This window comes from Neomonachus schauinslandi, unplaced genomic scaffold, assembly GCF_002201575.2.
Source record: "Neomonachus schauinslandi unplaced genomic scaffold, ASM220157v2 HiC_scaffold_130, whole genome shotgun sequence".
NCBI lineage: Eukaryota > Metazoa > Chordata > Mammalia > Carnivora > Phocidae > Neomonachus > Neomonachus schauinslandi.
The window spans coordinates 39,533-51,687 of NW_025408831.1; the positions used below are offsets into that span (position 1 = coordinate 39,533).

General features: G+C 38.9%; 1 pseudogene; it reads right to left on the bottom strand.

Annotated features, from left to right (window-relative positions):
• Positions 1-11,159: 11,159 nt before the first annotated feature.
• On the bottom strand, positions 11,160-11,812 carry LOC123323640 (annotated as a pseudogene).
• Positions 11,813-12,155: the final 343 nt, after the last annotated feature.

Sequence of the window (12,155 nt, forward strand, 5' to 3'; positions counted from 1 at the left end):
GATCAATGAGAACAGCAGAACTCCAGCGCTAGGGGAATAATGCACATAGAATTCATGGCTTTATTTCCATGATACTTTAATCTTTCAAAGTTAATTTTTTTTAACTTTCTTTCTCATTTTTTTTTGAATTTTTCTTTTTCCCTTTTTCAACCAACATCTTATCAATCCCTTTTTTAAAAAATCTTTTTTATTTTTCACTTTTAGAGTCATGTTCTATCCCTTCATAGTAGTTAACCTTATTTTTGGTATATACATAAGTTGTTCTCTCTTTAAAATTTTGGGATACAGTTTCTTCTAACAGACCAAAATATACCCTAAATCTCTAGTGTATGGCTTTGTTCCAGTCTCCTACCTGATCACATTCTCTCCCCACCCTTTTTTTTTTAATTCCTCTTCTTTTTTTAACCAACTTCTTATCTTATCAATTCCTTTTATAAAATCTTTTATCATTTTCATCTTTACAGTCATATTCCATCCCTTCATCGTGTTTACCCTTATTTTTGTACATATATAAATTTTTCTTTCTTTAAAATTTTGGGAGGCACTTTCTTTTAACAGACCAAAATACCCCCAAAATCTAGTGTGTGGCACTGTCTATTCACCAGCCTGATCATATTTGATCATATTCTTTTTTTTTTCTTTTTTCTTTCTTTCCCTTTCTTTTCCCCCAGTTTCAGGTCTTTTCTGATTTGTTTAGTGTATATTTTTCTGGGGTCGTTGTTACCCTGTTAGCATTTTGTTCTTTCATTTATCTATTCTCCTCTGGACAAAATGACAAGACAGAAAAAATCACCTCAGAAAAAAAGAACAAGAGGCAGTACCAACTGCCAGGGACCTAACCAATACAGACATTAGTAAGATGTCGGAACTAGAGTTCAGAATGACGATTATAAAGATACTAGCTGGGCTTGAAAAAAGCATGGAAGATACTAGAGAAACCCTTTCTGGAGAAATAAAAGAACTAAAATCTAACCAAGTAGAAATCAAAAAGGCTATTAATGAGGTGCAATAAAAAATGGAAGCTCTAACTGATAGGATAAATGAGGCAGAAGAGAGAATTAGTGATAGAGAAGACCAAATGATGGAGAATAAAGAAGCTGAGAAAAAGAGAGATAAACAACTACTGGATCACGAGGGCAGAATTTGAGAGATAAGTGATACCATAAGATGAAACAATATTAGAATAATTGGGATCCCAGAAGAAGAAGAGAGAGAGGGGCAGAAGGTATATTGGAGCAAATTATAGCAGAGAACTTCCCTAATTTGGGGAAGGGAATAGGCATCAAAATCCAGGAGGCACAGAGAACCCCCCTCAAAATCAATAAAAATAGGTCAACCCCAACATCTAATAGTAAAACTTACGAGTCTCATAGACAAAGAGAAAATCTTGAAAGCAGCTCGGGACAAGAGGTCTGTAACCTACAATGGTAGAAACATTAGATTGGCAAGATTGGCAAGGCCAGAAAGGACTGCCATGATATATTCAGAGCACTAAACGAGAAAAATATGCAGCCAAGAATACATATCCAGCTAGGCTGTCAGTGAAAATAGAAGGAGAGATAAAAAGCTTCCAGGACAAACAAAAACTAAAAGAATTTGCAAACACGAAACCAGCCATACAAGAAATATTGAAAGGGGTCCTCTAAGCAAAGAGAGAGCCTAAAAGTAACATAAACCAGAAAGGAAGAGAGACAATATACGGTAACAGTCACCTTATAGGCAATACAATGGCACTAAATCCATATCTTTCAATAGTTACCCTGAATGTAAATGGGCTAAATGCCCCAATCAAAAGACACAGGCTATCAGATTGGATAAAAAAACAAGACCCATTGATATGCTGTCTGCAAGAGACTCAAATTTAGATGCAAAGACACCTCCAAATGAAAATGAGGGCGTGGAAAACCATTTACCATGCTAATGGACATCAAAAGAAAGCTGTAGTGGCAATCCTTATATCAGACAAATTAGATTTTAAACCAAAGACTATAATAAGAGATGAGGAAGGACACTATATCATACTTAAAGGATCTATCCAACAAGAAGATCTAACAATTGTAAATATCTATGCCCCTAACATGGGAGCAGCCAATTATATAAGCCAATTAATAACAAAATCAAAGAAACATATCAACAACAATACAATAATAGTAGGGGACTTTAACACCCCCCTCACTGAAGTGGACAGATCATCTAAGCAAAAGATCAACAAGGAAATAAAGACTTTAAATGACACACTGGACCAAATGGACTTCACAGATATATTCAGAACATTCCATCCCAAAGCAACAGAATACACATTCTTCTCTAGTGCCCATGGAACATTCTCCAGAATAGATCACATCCTAGGCCAAAAAATCAGGTCTCAACAGGTACCAAAAGATTGGGATCATTCCCTGCACATTTTTGGACCACAGTGCTTTGAAACTAGAACTCAATCACAAGAGGAAAGTTGGAAAGAACTCAAATACCTGGAGGCTAAAGAGCATCCTACTAAAGAATGAATGGGTCAACCAGGAAATTAAAGAAGAATTAAAAAAGTTCATGGAAACCAATGAAAATGAAAACACAACTATTCAAAATCTTTGGGATGCAGCAAAGGCGGTCCTAAGACTAAAGTATATAGCAATACAAGCCTTTCTCAAGAAACAAGAAAGGTCTCAAATACACAACCTAACCCTACACCTAAAGGAGCTGGAGAAAGAATAGCAAATAAAGCCTAAACCAGCAGGAGAAGAGAAATAATAAAGATCAGAGCAGAAATCAATGAAATAGAAACTAAAAGAAGAGTAGAACAGATCAACGAAACTAGGAGCTGGTTCTTTGAAAGAATTAATAAGATTGATAAACCCCTGGACAGACATATCAAAAAGAAAAGAGAAATGACCCAAATAAATAAAATAATGAATGAAAGAGGAGAGATCACAACCAACACCAAAGAAATACAAACGATTATAAGAACATAGTATGAGCAATTATATGCCAGCCAATTAGATAATCTGGAAGAAATAGATGCATTCCTAGAGATGTACCAACTACCAAAACTGAACCAGGAAGAAATAGAAAACCTGAACAGACCCATAACCACTAAGGAAATTGAAGCAGTAATCAAAAACCTCCCAACAAACAAGAGCCCAGGGCCAGATGGCTTCCCAGGGGAATTCTACCAAACATTTAAGGAAGAACTAATACCCATTCTTCTGAAACTGTTCCAAAAAATAGACATGGAAGGAAAACTTCCAAATTCATTTTATGAGGCCAGCATTACCTTGATCCCAAAACCAGACAAAGACCCCATCAAAAAGGAGAATTACAGACCAATATCCCTGATGAACATGGATGCAAAAATTCTCACCAAAATACTAGCCAGTAGGATCCAACAGTACATTAAAAGGATTATTCAGCATGACCAAGTGGGATTTATTCCTGGGCTGCAAGGTTGGTTCAACATCCGCAAATCAATCAATGTGACATAATACATTAATAAAAGAACAAGAACCATACGATCCTCTTAATAGATGCAGAAAAAGTACAGCATCCTTTCTTGATTAAAACTCTTCACAGTGTAGGGATAGAGGTACATACCTCAGTATCATAAAAGCCATCTATGCAAAACCCACAGCGAATATCATTCTCAATAGGGAAAAACTGAGAGCTTTCCCCCTAAGGTCAGGAATGCGGCAGGGATGTCCACTATCACCACTGCTATTCAACATAGTACTAGAAATCCTATTCACAGCAATCAGAAAACAAAAAGAAATAAAAGGCATCCGAATCGGCAAAGAAGAAGTCAAACTCTGACTTTTTGCAGATGATATGATACTTTACGTGGAAAACCCAGAAGACTCCACCCCAAAACTGCTAGAACTCATACAGGAATTCAGTAAAGTGGCAGGATATAAAATCAATGCACAGAAATCAGTGGCATTTCCATACACCAACAATAAGACAGAAAAAGAGAAATTAAGGAGTTCCCATTTTCCTCACTGAAGCATGGTTGCATGCTTATTGTGGCTGAGCATTCCCTATGCATCCTCACACCTAAACACTGGGCCTCTTTGGCCACTAACTCTAAGGACCTGCTCTGTGGCTGCCAGCCATTTCCCCGTATGGGTTTAAAAGCACAGATAAGTGGAATTAAGTGGAAATAACTCATTCAAAAGAGGGCTCCGAAAAAATTTGTGAGATTTGTGGCACAGGGGAAGGTTATACCTAGAGTTTTTTTTAAAAATTATTAGTCCTCCTATGTATTTCCATGAAGGTAATCCCATGATTTCCCTATTTAGAAGTGATCTCTTCTTGGATTTGCACTGTATTCTATCCTGGAAACATTTCCCTGTGCTTGGGAACTTAGTGCCAAGATTAGCCTTTAACTGACACTGATGCAGTTTTCCCGAATGCCAGCTATCCTCGGACTGGCTTATCTATGACAAGCCTTCAGAGAGCAAACATGGTACAAAGCATTCGTGGGCTTCCGAGAACATTGTTGTTATTGTGACTAGGTATTTCATGGCTAATCTCTTAGCAACAAAGACCCATCCACGGGAATGAGGCAGCTTCTTTTAAGCAAAGTTCAGCTGGCCTGACAATTACTTTAATCACCTTCCTGTTTTGTAGGTGCAGCACTACTGCATAACTTGATGAACGGTAGTCAAAAAAATGCAATAAGTATTTCAGGTATTCTCTAAAACCATTAGCATAACTGCATAATCTTATTTGGGGATTTCTTTCATCTAGAAAATAAAGCTGTTCTCTTCAATCCTACGGCAAAGTCTATGGCTTTTTCTACCATGTTGTTGGGAGTTAGAAAAATTTGGAGGACTGTGAGGGAACATTCAAAGGAAGTAAATTAGAAACAGTCGCAGGGATGCTTCTGCATGCTCTAGACCAAGTTTGATGGACAGAAAACATATCTAACTTGGACTGCCTCAGGGATCTTCAGAAGGGACCCACTGGATTCCTTTGTTGACACAAGTCAGCATACAAAAGAATACAAAAGCAACCAGAAGAAAATCACAGCATCTTGCCATAACCAAATCTAATTCCCTACTTCCCCTGCATCCATAGTTCCTTCCTTCTCTCTTTTGAATATCTCTGTGCCTGAATCAAATCCCTCAACTTGTTCTTTAGACTTCATCATCTCTAGTTCACTCAAGACCACCTCCGCAATTGTCCCCTCTCTCTTCCAAAAATCATTTTTTTTCTCCCAACTGGATCATTCCCATTGACATACTTTCTATATTTCAATAAACAAAACAAAAAATCCAACGCTCCCCTGAATGTTTACCTTTCCTCAGTTACTACTTTGTTTTTCTACTTACCTTGGTAACAAAACTGGGAACATGGTCTCCAAATCCTTCTCTTCCATTCCTCCTTCCATATAGTGTTAGGGAGTGCCACTCCTCACCTGACCGTGACAGGGTTCCTGTTGAAGACAGCAGAGATTTCTGTTCTGTCAAAACCAGTGGTCATTTCTCCCTCCTTATCTTATTATAATTCTCAGTAGCATTTGGCCTGGTTCACCACATCTCTCATTCTTAGAACATTTTTTCTCTTTGATAACATCACTCTCCTTGCTTTTCTTATACTTCACTTTCTTACTCTTTTTGACATCTTTTGGTGGCTTCCCTCTCTCTGACCAGCCGTTTGCATGCTAGAATTCCCAGGTCCAGCCATGTTCTCTTTCTCTTTTCTCTCTCCCCTCAGGTCATAGGTGATCTCATCCAGTCCCTTGGCTTTAAATACCATCTTAAATAGGAAGTGTGCAAGTCTGATTGAGAGTTTTTCCTGCCTCCAGAGGTGGCAGAACAGTGCAGAGATTTTAGCTGACAGCACACTGATGCAAACAAAGTAGTTAATGTCTCCAGGGCCAGTTCTAAGCAAGGCTAGTTATGGTATGAGATTGCTCCATCCTACAGGGACAAGAGGGTTAGAATCACCTAAGCCTAGGGCACCTGGGTGGCTCGGTCCGTTAAGCACTCAACTCTTGATTTTTGGCTCTGGTCATGACCTCAGGGTCGAGAGATAGAGCCTGCATGGAGGCCAGCGCCTAGCCCTTTGTGGGCTATGTACTCAGCAGGGAGTCTGCTTGAGATTCTCTCCCTTTCCCTCTGCCCCTCCCCATGCTCATGCTCTCTCTCTCTCTCTCTCTCAAATAAATAAATAAAATGTTAAAAAAAATCACTTAAGCATTAAGAGATTTCCAAAGAGAAGGAAAAATGAGGAAGAAAATGAGAGGAATGTGGGGATAAGGGGACATCCAAGATCCTTCATATACATTATTGGGAATCTGAATCATTGGTGATTGATTGCCTCTGTTGGGGAAGTGGTTTTACTTTAGGTAAACTGGCCAGATAGCATTTGATTGTGGAGTGAGGTAGAATCAGTAGCATTTGACAAGCAGCCTGGAATTGGGCCACTTTCTTTTTCCCCCAAAGATTGATTATTTATTTATTTATTCCTGTATTTATTTATGAGAGAGGGCGTGTGTGTGGGCGTGAGTGAGGGAAGGGGCAGATGGGGAGGTCAGGGGAGAGGGAGAGAGAGAATCTCAAGCCAAACTCCATGCTTAGCAGGGAGCCCGATGTGGAGCTCAATTTCATGACCCTGAGATCATGACCTGAGCTGAAACAAGAGTTGGTTGCTCAATACATTGAGTCATCCAGGTGCCTGGGGCCACCTTTTGTAATAATTATTTACTTGGGGATTGGCTTGAGAAAAAGAAATAGTATCAGAAATATTAATAAGTGTTGCTGCTTTTGGCAATCAGAGCCTGGTCATACACCACTCTATATAGCTCTGCTCTATCTATTATCTATTAAATCTGTGACTGTGAGGGTTAGCCAGGTGCACTTACCTGTAGAGCAGAAGATCCTCTCAGGCAACTTAGAGGATATCCCCTTTGCACCCAGGATACAATTGACACAAGGGTGATACATTTCATAGCCTATCTCACCTCTATCTGACTCTGTGTCTCATTTCCACTTACCCTCCCCTTACCTCTGGCCCCTGGAATGCAGGTGTGGAAGACCTAAATATATAACCATGGATTCATATTTATTATATTTATTTGTATTTATTTACATATTTATTTTTATTTATATTTATATATTTATTTGTATTTATTTTTATATTTATGTATATTTTAAAATATGCATATTTCACCCTGTAGAAACCGGACCCTTCCACTGTGCATTCTCGTTCCTCACCTCCTCTTTCTGTTTCTTACCACCATGTTTGAGACTTTAAGACCTTGATCCCAGGCCCCAGAATGACTCCCTCAACCCTTGAATTTCAACCTTTGGAAGGTCTCTTTCTGTCCTATTATATGCATTGTCATGCACCTTAATCCTCTAGAATGCATTCACCATGGACTCTCATGAATTACAGGATTTCCGCCCTTTGTAGAAACAGAAAGACCTGGAAGTCCATCTAGGCTCAAAAAACAAGAATCCAAAGAACAAGAAGAGTGGACACGGAGGATTCCTTTTGATGGACCACAAATGCAACTCTGAAGAACACTTTCTGTGAGGTCTGCTACTTGTTGATGTCTTTATTTCCTTTCTATGCAGGAAACTCTGGCTTTCATGTCCATTGCTCATTCATTCCACTGCGATCTTAACAGTGTCTTCCTACTAGAGCTTTCCTGTGGGGTAGGACATGGGTAGAAACCACCTGGTCCAGCAGGGTTGGCTGAGATAGGAAGCTCATTTGCATGCATATTCTATTTCAAGAGAGCCAGGTCTCTCTTTCTAAAGCTTGCTTGTCACATGTAGCAAACAGGTGACAATTACTAGGAAACTTTGAGCAGTCTCAGAGGTGCTCTTCAAAGACTCCTACCCATGAAAGAGGAAATATACTTGTTTTATGTCTGGTTTTGTCTGCTACTTAATTTTTTTCATTAAAATATTCTTCACTAGAATAAGAAACTTTAAGCAATACTTTCCCAATAAAGTACTGAAATTTAATTTTATTTTTTAAAAAAACCTTGATTTCTGTTGGTGTATGCATGAAATAGGAAATTCTACATTTTTAAATAAAATATAAAGAATATAGTTCATTATAAATAATCATATTTTCTTTTTTTAAAAGATTTTATTTATTTATTTGACAGAGAGAGCCACAGTGAAAGAGGGAACACAAGCAGGGGGAGTGGGAGAGGGAGAAGCAGGTTTCCCACTGAGCAGGGAGCCTGATGTGGGGCTCGATCCCAGGACCCCGGGACCACAACCTGAGACAAAGGCAGATGCTTAACAACTGAGCCACCCAGGCGCCCAGAAATAATCATATTTTCTTAAAAAAGTGTAAGAGTATAGTTTTTATGTTTCTGTAATGCAGCAATGAGATTTGCTAACAGTTGTGTAGTTTACCAGCAATAGTTATTATCATCGTCCTCTACGAATTTAAAATTTACATACTTAGTTCTCTCTTGCCGTCCTTTGTAGCAGAATTTATATCATGGCATAGTTTCCTCTCATTTAGGAAATCAATGCACTGAAAAATGTACAAAAAATTTATTTCTCTAGCACTTGTTAGCCACGCTTTTACAAATGCAATCTAGTGTATGAGAAAGGTCCTGGAGAAGATAAAGCATTCAATCAGTGTCAATGAAGTTACAGAAGGACACTGACCAAAATATTGTCACGTGGGCAGCTACGATTTACCAATTTAATATCTTAAATTTACATATGCTCAATTTATATTGAGTATTTACATATACTTACATTTAGTCCTAAAGAGAGGGTTTTATATTCAAGCTGAGACTTTTCTTTGAACTGCTAAGGACATGACTTTTTAAAATTTCTGAGAGATTTATACTTTAAAAGTTGGTGGTTACTACTGCATATTTCATCTTTTTAAAAAGATTTTATCTATTTATTTGAGAGACAGCAAGAGAGAGAAGGATCACAGAGGGAGAGGGAGACGCAGACTTGCCGCTGAGCTGGCCGGAGAGCCTGATGTGGGGCTTGATCCCAGGTCCCCGAGATCATGACCTGAGCAGAAGGCAGAATCTTAACCGACTGAGCCACGCAGGCGCCCCTGCATATTTCATCTTTTGAGGGCAGAAAGATGTTTCCTCTAGTACTACTTGGCAGGGAAGGACAGAATCATAGGATGAGCATGTGTTTGCACATGTGTGTTTGCATGTCAGTGTGTGTGCATGTGAATTCTTGTGTGGCTTTAGATGCTAAATTATTTGAATCTGGAGTTGGTAATAGAAACACAGAACACACACACAAAATCCAAAAAGTAATTACTTGGAGAATCAGAAGAACAGGAATGTATATCTTTAGAAATCATTTTTTTTAATTTCTAAAATATTGTATAATAAGAGCAATAAAGATTGTGTAATAAACTTCCTCCTTCAAATAATGCCCAGAGCAACCCTGTGAGGTTTAAACTCATTTTTACAGAAGCAGAAACTGAAGCAGAGTGAGGTTAGGGGGCTTGCTTAGTCAGCCAGCTGTTGGGCCACAGAGTGAGGGTCTGCGGTCAGGAGGAGCAGGCTGCCAACTCCATACTGCAGCTCTGCACATATTGTCTGAGAATCCTGTAGGAGCTGTCCTGTTCTGTCCCTGTAGCGCACAGCCATTCAACCTCGGGCCCTTGGCCTCCCCCTCCGCAGAATGACCTAGAGATGGAACACTTCCCCTCAGGTAGGAAAAACCTGACAAGGATGTGTTTTAATTAAGTTTGAGTAAAATTTCCATTCCAGAAAGGGTGTGAATTTATTCTCTTTCATAATTCTTCAGGGCCATTGATAGCCTATCTTATAATTAAAGATTTTGTACCAAAATTGTATTAGTGGATACTTGGCTCTTCAAACTCATTTCAATCTAAGAATATATTTTCAAACCTACAGAACTGAAAAGAGTAAAGCACCTTAAAATTCATGTTGATATACTCAAAAGGAAACTTGGTATTTTCACTTAAAACCTTGGCTCAGCATTTCACAGTGTATTTTCGGGGGAAACACTAGTGTTTCCTGAGTACATTTCTAATAGGAATTCCTAATAAGGAAAAAAAAATTCTAACACTATATTATACTATACACACATACATGTGTACAAACATATATATATAAAATGCAAAAACTAAAAATTTATTATTTAAAAATTTGTATGATGACTTGTTTTTAAGAAAAAGGGTATTGTGTCTGTGAAAGGAGCATCACCTGAAAGATGCTCTGATAAAGAAAGCTCAGTTTCCTGGGCATGAACTATAAGCAGCCTTTCTAGCATGTTCTATGAGTGGCTCTGTGCTTGTCTTTTCAGTGTTCTGTGCTTCCATATCCATGATTATATAACCATGTTAGCCATCTGACATATAATTTAAGATGTGACTGTGACTTTATTTGATGTCTTCTCTGTGCCAACCACTTGCTATGTCCCAGGATTATAAAGACAAATAGGACGTTGAAACTGCCTGTAGAAGCTTGGCAACCGGTCAGAGACAGTGAGCCAATCTGTGCTAGAGCATAGCATCCCCCATGTTGACATACAGGCACAGGAAAAGTGATGCTTGAATGGAATTTGGAAGGTTAAGACATTAAGCATGGAAGAGGTGCAGGCTAATGCTAAAGAAGCTAACATTCTCCTCTGAAAGGACTTATTTTTTTTCCATGTAAACCTTTTGTTTTAATAGATAAGACCTAGTCATGGCTTAGATTTTAAATCACATTTACAGATAAGGAACGCTTCTAGGCCCAGACAGGTTAACAGCGAAGCTACTAGTGCTGGCAGGAATGCATGCCCCCCATGCATTTGAAGCCTAAAGAGCAGAGACTGAATGTCAGAGAACACCATACACATCACCCTCTAGGCTCGAGAACTGACAGCAGAAGACGAGAGGAAGAGCAGAGCCTCGGGGAAGCGCTGGTAACCACCATCTGACACCTTCACCTTCATGCTACAGAAGCAAATGAAAGTTGTGCTACTTTTAGATAAGCTAAGAAGGAGGTTTCCTGATCATAGTACGTGAAGCTTTCTCTCATGTTAACAATTAGGCCAAGGGCATTAGCTACAGAGAGGATCCACTGATAAATACAGAATATTAGAACAGCGAAGAGGAAGCCACACAGATATCTTGTTTCTTCAAATATCAGAAACTTCCGCATTACAGCAGGAGAGCAGTGGATGAACTCCACCTCGCCCAAAGGTTTAGTCCAAAAACTTCCTGTTGGCATGTGCACCAAATAAGGCTCCCCGTACTTCTGGCATCATCTGCTGGGCTATGAGATCCAGCCGGCTTTCTAGGGTATTGGAAACTTTTATTTTACGATCCCCGTTGTAGATCTCAACTCCACCAGCTATTTCTTCAGGCAGGTAGGCCTCCTGATCAATTTGGACATCAACATCTATTTTGGTGGCAATTTTGTACATAGGAATTGTTTTTTGCACTGCAGCCTTTACCAAAGGGAAATTCTGCTTCCTGCAATGAATAATCATTCGGGGCTCCAACAATTGGTACAAACCCTGGAGGACCAGTCCATCCAGCAGCACTTGGTACCTGGTTGTATCTTTTAACACTTTGCTGAGTCTCTGTTTTGCTTCATTTAGTAGGTCTGTAATAAGGTCATCTCTTGCTCTGAGGACTTTGAGCCTTGCTTGATTCATCAAATTAGACATCTGAATTTTCTTCTCATAGTATTCCATAATCTTCAGTCTTTGGGTTTGTACAAGATGGCCTTTCTCAATGTTGAACTCTTCCTCTGCTTCACATTTATTTCCTCTGCTTTCTCATTGGCTTCTTGTTCAATAAAAGCCATCATATGCTTAATCTGCTTTTGCACGTCAGCATCGCTGAGGGCCATGGTGAAAGCTGTGCTAGGCCGGAGGCCCACTGGCTCTAGCTTAGGTTGGAAGGGGGCAGTGGAAGGAAGGGGAAAAGAAATCCAGCCTGAAAGGACATCTTTTTTATATTATGCCTACTCCATATCTTTAAGGAAAAAATAAACAATAAAGCTATATGGTTTCACTGATTAGTCTCAACCGTCAAATTTTTAAAAAGAATTTTAGAATACTTTTCTACTTGTAATAATTTTGAATATATTTATTATTTTTAGGGACTAAAATGGTCTAACGGTAATGGAAGTCTAAGGTTTATTAACAATGGTTGTAGATGCTAGGTATTATATTATTAAATCTACTTGAGAA